Raw genomic sequence first — 7414 nt, 5'->3', positions numbered from 1 at the left:
TTTCCATCCTCCACACTTTACCATTGTATTAATAGGACTCCAGTATAACAGGATTATAACTAAAATAACTGCAAGCCTTGAATCCTATTCAAAGAGACTCTAGGAAAATCCATAGCCAACAGGGAGACAAAACAATGACAGAAAATATTTTAGACTCTTTGACACCAGAGCAACAGTAACAATACACACAGACAAACTCAGGCAGAAAAATACAAAGGCTCACATGGCCTTTGTTCCTTTGCCAGGTATATTATATCCAGCTTTCAATAACAACAACCAAACTGATAAGGTGTACTAAAAGGAAAAAAAAACATACAGTCTAAAGACACAGAGTCAGATATGGTACAGGTTTAGGAATTATCAGACTAATAACTGTGATTAGTATGTTAAGGGCTGAAATGCAAGGAAGTGGGTAATATGCAAAAACAGAGTAGTAACTGAAGCAAAGAGCTGGAAAAGCTAAGGAAGAATGCAAAGGAAATACTGAAAATAACAAAATAAACTAACAAAAATGAAGAATGCCTTTCGTGGGCTTATCAGTAGATTGGGACGCAGCCAACGAAAGAATCAGTGGGTTTAAGAATATGTCAAAACAAAATGTAAATAAAGGAAAAAAATGGGAACAACTGAACAGAAAATCCAGGAGTGGTGGGACAATTACAAAAAGATGCAATATATGTATAATAAGAATACCAGAAGGAGAAGAAAAAAAGGAAGGAACCAAAAATATCTGAAACAATAATGGCTGAGAATTTTCTAAAATTAATAACACCTATCCACAGATTCATCTAGCCAAGGGAACACCATGAAGGTTAAAGATTAAAAAAAAAAATCTATACAGAGACATATCAAGGGACAAATTATACTAGTTTTCTACAATCTGATTTTTTTCTACACTCTCAATTAAAAATTGGAGCAGAGGTAATATACTTTCTAACTCATTCTGTGAGGCCAGAATTATCCAATACTAGAATCAGAAAAAGACATAGCAAGAAAGTAAAACTGCAGACTAATATCACTCATAAGTATAGATTCAAAAATCCTCAACAAAACATTAGTAAATAAAATGCAATTATGTGTAAAAAGAAATCTACATCACAACCAAGTGGGACCTATTTAAGGTATTCAAACTGGTTCAACATTTGAACATTAATTAACGTAATTCATCACATCAACAGGCTGGAGATGAAAAATCACATGACAGTTTATTTCTTACAGTATCAAAAGATTCAGAAAAAGCATTTTTAAAAAAAATCCAGCACTCACTCTTGATTAAAAACAAGCACAAAACAAACAAACAAAAACCTGTCTGTGAAAAAAGAATAGAGAGGAATCTCTTCAATTTGATGAAAATAAATCTACAAAAATCAAAACAGAACAAATCAAAACAAAACAAAAAGCCACAACTAGCAACATACCTAATAGTGAGCAACTGCAAAGTTTCTTTTTAAGACAAAAGAAGATAAAGATGTCTCCTCTCACCACTCCTATTAAATATCATATTGAAAGTCTTAACTAATGCAATAAGACAAGTAGAAAAAGTGGTATACAAGCAGGCAATAAAGGTGAAATTATCTTTGTTATAGCTGAAATAACAGAAATTTTCAAATAACTAACAAAAAGCCTCCTGGAACTGATAAGCAATTATAGTAAGTTTTCAGAATACAAGGTTAATATACAGAAGTTAATTATTTTCATATATACCAGCAATAAACATTTGGAATTTTAAATCAAAGACACAACACGATTTATATTAAAACCAATAAATGACTTAGGTATCTATCTAAGAAAATAGGGACAGATCTATGTGCAAAAACCTCCCAACTCTACTAAAAATATCAAAAGAGGGACCAGCAGTTAGCGTAATGGCTATGTCGCTGGATTCCCATGTAGTCGACCACGGTTTGAGTCCCGGACCCGGTGGCTTAAACTCACACCGGGCGCGTTTGTGTACGTGCCCAAGATCCCAAGAGGAGAATGGAGGAAAAGGGATTGCGGCATGGCCATCTCCCCTGGGTGGTGATTTCTCGCTTTCTATCTCTCTGTCTGTCTGGCGAGTACATGCGCCCTATAGTTTTTTTCCTTGTGTGTCTGGCGGATAAATGCCCCTTTAAGAAAAAAAAAAAAAAAAAAAAAAAACTCAAAAAAATATATCAAAAGAGATCTAAAACAATGGAGAAATTTTCCAAGTTCATAGATAGGAAGACTCAATATTGTTAAGATTTCAGTTATTCCGAACTTGATCTATAGATTGAATACAATTTCAATCAAAATCCCATCAAATTATTTTGTATCAACAAGTTGATTCTAAAGTTTATAGCTGGAAGCAAAAAACTTCAAATAGGAAACTCAATATTGAAGGGGAACAAAGATGGAGGATTGATACTGCCTGACTTCAAGACCTTTAAAGCTGCAGTAATCATACAGTGCATACTGCTGAAAGAACAGAGAACTACATCCATGCAATAAAAGAGCAGACCCAGAAATGGACCTAAACCATACAGGCAACTGATTTTTGGCAAAGGAACAGAGTCAATCCAAACAAGAAAGGGTGACAAGAATTTTGCCCAAGATTTCAAAGGGTCCTGAATCCTGTATTAGAAAACTTGCAGTTTGTCTTAGGGATATATGTAAAAAAATAAGTATTTGTAAACAACAACGAGACGGCATCATCAAAGTTGTGCTTGGTAATGTAATAGATGGAGAATGGGTTGAGAGTACCAAGCTAGACACAAGGACGCCGGTAGGAAAGCTGATTTTACAGTTGGCAGGTGAGAGATGACAAGGGCCCAGTTTAGGCATGGGTGGTGGGAATGGGAAGGATACCGGGAAGAGCCAAGAAGGAACGAAGGATGATGTGATAAAACGGTAGCACCACAGGTTAAATACGTGGAGGTGAAGAAGGAGATTCAGGGAATGTTAGTGAGTTCAGTTTGGGCTATGCTGTGGTTGAAACTGCTTTCTCTTAACATGAAAACAAAGAAACAAACACGCAATTGGAATTAATGCCTCTATCTACAATGTTATGATACGCCAGCGCACACCATAGGCAGTGATGTGAAGAGAACTGAAAATCAGAAAGCACACACACATTGAGGTGGCAGTCTCCCCTGAACGGGAAGAAACTGGGCCTTCTGTAAATCCTGGCAGTCTTTTGGGTGTGGGAGGGCAGGGCAAAGATGTGGAGATTCAGTGGGAAACTAGGGAATAAGGAGAAAATGATATTACACACAGCGAGCTAAACCTATTGTTTAAAATAAGTCCTGCTTGAATGGAGTTCCTTTTCAAACATGCAATTACTGAGAGTAATTGGATTATTTCAAATGTGTTTAAGAGTTTCTTTTTTAAATAAAATAATATTGGGCATTCAAAGCACAGCTTGGATTGTCATCTGTGTCCTACTCTAGGATATTCTTGCCTTCTGGGTTTTTGCCTTCTCAAAGAAAGAGAAAAAGCAACAGTCTTGGGGTTGGGGTATAACTCAAAATGAGACCTATTAGAGATGGCCACATAATCCAGTCTTTCTCCTCTGATTTAGAAAAACTGTTCCTGAAGGAGAAAGAAAAGGTAAGAAAGGGAAGGAAGCTGACAATATATATTTTTAGCACTTTTATCATATGTCAGGCTCTGCTAGTTTTTCATATACTGTCATTTAGTCCTTATATACTTGTAAGGTGTGTATTATTAATCCTCCTATAGAAATGTGGAAGCAGTACTTCAGACAGGTTAAGTATTTTGGCTAAAATGCAATAGGACATTGCTTTCAAAATCTATTATTTTTTTCTTAATACAGCAAGTCAATACTCACCTATCAACAATGCTAATTGCATAGAAAAGGTTATCTTTGTGTGATAAAACACATTCTTGTATTATGATTGGAAGTGAGCTGGACTCCATGTGGAAAGGGCAAAAAACACATGGTATGGTAAATAAGAACAGAACTTTCTCTTTCCTGGTTGCAACATATAAATAATTCTTTTTAGAATTGAAGTCATGACAGAGCCAGCTGATGACACAGGATAAGGCAGCAGAATCCCATATGGTCGACTGGGCTCAAGTTTTGGACCCAGCAGATTGAAAAACACATCAGGTTGGGGCCAGCAGGTGGTATGGTGGTTGGGGTGCTGGACTCCCACATGCCAACTGTGGTTTGAGTCCCAGACCCAGCAACTTGCTTTCTCACTTTCTTTCTTTTTCTCTCTCACTCTGTCCCTCTTTGGTCAAACTAAAATGAAAAAAAAAAAAAAAGTAAAGTTAAATATGATAATTCTTTAAAAAAAGAAAAAAAAATACAGAGATGGCTACTGAACTTGAGTTGTGAAATGTTGCTTCCAGGAACTAAAAATGAAGATCTTCTGCTGAGACTTCTCCCTCCAGATTCATTTCTAATAAGAGAGGCATAACCCCAGGCCCATTCTGAGATGGCTACTGAACTTGAGCTAAACTGGGCCTTCTGTAAATCCTGGCAGTCTTTTGGGTGTGGGAGGGCAGGGCAAAGATGTGGAGATTCAGTGGGAAACTAGGGAATAAGGAGAAAATGATATTACACACAGCGAGCTAAACCTATTGTTTAAAATAAGTCCTGCTTGAATGGAGTTCCTTTTCAAACATGCAATTACTGAGAGTAATTGGATTATTTCAAATGTGTTTAAGAGTTTCTTTTTTAAATAAAATAATATTGGGCATTCAAAGCACAGCTTGGATTGTCATCTGTGTCCTACTCTAGGATATTCTTGCCTTCTGGGTTTTTGCCTTCTCAAAGAAAGAGAAAAAGCAACAGTCTTGGGGTTGGGGTATAACTCAAAATGAGACCTATTAGAGATGGCCACATAATCCAGTCTTTCTCCTCTGATTTAGAAAAACTGTTCCTGAAGGAGAAAGAAAAGGTAAGAAAGGGAAGGAAGCTGACAATATATATTTTTAGCACTTTTATCATATGTCAGGCTCTGCTAGTTTTTCATATACTGTCATTTAGTCCTTATATACTTGTAAGGTGTGTATTATTAATCCTCCTATAGAAATGTGGAAGCAGTACTTCAGACAGGTTAAGTATTTTGGCTAAAATGCAATAGGACATTGCTTTCAAAATCTATTATTTTTTTCTTAATACAGCAAGTCAATACTCACCTATCAACAATGCTAATTGCATAGAAAAGGTTATCTTTGTGTGATAAAACACATTCTTGTATTATGATTGGAAGTGAGCTGGACTCCATGTGGAAAGGGCAAAAAACACATGGTATGGTAAATAAGAACAGAACTTTCTCTTTCCTGGTTGCAACATATAAATAATTCTTTTTAGAATTGAAGTCATGACAGAGCCAGCTGATGACACAGGATAAGGCAGCAGAATCCCATATGGTCGACTGGGCTCAAGTTTTGGACCCAGCAGATTGAAAAACACATCAGGTTGGGGCCAGCAGGTGGTATGGTGGTTGGGGTGCTGGACTCCCACATGCCAACTGTGGTTTGAGTCCCAGACCCAGCAACTTGCTTTCTCACTTTCTTTCTTTTTCTCTCTCACTCTGTCCCTCTTTGGTCAAACTAAAATGAAAAAAAAAAAAAAAGTAAAGTTAAATATGATAATTCTTTAAAAAAAGAAAAAAAAATACAGAGATGGCTACTGAACTTGAGTTGTGAAATGTTGCTTCCAGGAACTAAAAATGAAGATCTTCTGCTGAGACTTCTCCCTCCAGATTCATTTCTAATAAGAGAGGCATAACCCCAGGCCCATTCTGAGATGGCTACTGAACTTGAGCTGTGAAATATTGCTTTCAGGGACTTAAAATAGAGATCTTCTGCAGAGCTTTCTTCCTCCAGATTCATTTCTAGTGGGTAGGGCTACTTCTGTATCCTTCTCTCCATCTCTCTGACTCTCTGTGTCTCCCTGTGTCCTATAATTAAAAAAAAAATTTTTTTTAAGGTAAAGGATTCTCTGGGCACTCAAGACCCTCCTTTATCATGCTAGTTTTGCCCTTCCCTGTCTCATTTAGGAAAGGCACAAACCTAGACCCATCCTGAGATGACTACTGAACTTGAGCTATGAAATATTGCTTTCACGTGGCACATGCACACTGTGCAGTTTTCATTTTTTGCTTTTTAAAATTAAAATATAAAATTTTTTATTGCCTTTTTTCTTCTTTCTTCTTTTCTCTTTTATTTTTTTTCTTCTTCTTTCCTCTCCTCTAATTCTTTTCCTTTTTCCTTTAACTTTATTCCTTGGCTGCTCAGCCTCTGCACACTGAGTGTCTAGACAGGTCCACGTGAACAGGATCCAGACGTCTGAATATGATTAAGGTCAGAATATTCTTCTATTCCCACTGAATCTGATACACAAAGAGTGAAAAACAAAATGGAAGACAGATTGCAGATCATGCCCTCCTGCACACCTCTGAACACACAGATTGAACTTTTAAATAGTACAATGGAACTCAGAAACGTCAGATAAAGAATTTAGGATATTCATAGTGACAAAGCTAACAGAGATGGAAGAGAAAAGAGGCAATAAACTGCAGAAGAGGCAGGAGAAAGGAGCCAATAAATTCCATGAGGTGATAAAATTCTTGCAAGATCTGAAAGAAGAAATATACACCATAAAAAAGAATCAGATGGAACTGTTAGAGATGAAGGCTATAATATAGGAAGTCAAAACCTCCCTTGAAAGTATTAAAAGTGGACTAGAGGGATCAGCAGTTGGCATACTGGCTATGTCGCTGGACTCTAATGTAGTTGACTGCAGTTCAAGTCCCAGACCTGGTGTCTTGAAACTCACACCAGGTGCTTGTGTGTGTGTGCCTAAAATCCCAAGAGGAGAATGGAAGAGAAGCGATTGGGGCATGGCCATCCCTCCGAGGGGTGATTTCTCATTTTCTGTCTCTCTGTTTCTCTCTCTGTCTTTCTGGCAAGCACACACGCCCTATTAGCAAAAACTTCTCAAAAAAGTTGATAACAAATAAATATATAAAAGCAGACTAAATAATACAGAAAATTGAATCTCAGATGTAAAAGAATCACTGGCCTAGAAAAATTCACCATGAAGACTAAGAAAATTTTCCCCCAAAATGAGAATTATATACCAGAAATACTAGATACCATCAAATGTCCAAACACCCACATAATTGGTATCCTGGAAGGCAAAGAGACTAATAAGGGCATTGATAATCTATTCGATGAAATCCTGGAAGAAAACTTTACAAACCTAGAGAGGCATTCAAAGATCCAGTCCCAAGAAATACAAAGGACCCCAAATAAGATCAACCCAAGAAGATCTCCAAAACACATTATAGCCAGATTGACCAAAACCACAGACAAAAACAAGATACTAAGATTGGCAAGAGAGATACATCAAGTTACCCACAAAGGATATCCTATCAGGCTAATAGTGGACCTCTTGCCAGAAACAATGTGAGCGAAA

This window comes from Tupaia chinensis, unplaced genomic scaffold (assembly GCF_000334495.1).
Source record: "Tupaia chinensis unplaced genomic scaffold, TupChi_1.0 Scaffold000074_1, whole genome shotgun sequence".
Taxonomy (NCBI): domain Eukaryota; kingdom Metazoa; phylum Chordata; class Mammalia; order Scandentia; family Tupaiidae; genus Tupaia; species Tupaia belangeri.
The sequence above is the reverse complement of the archived record's forward strand: the minus strand, read 5'-3'. Positions refer to the sequence as shown.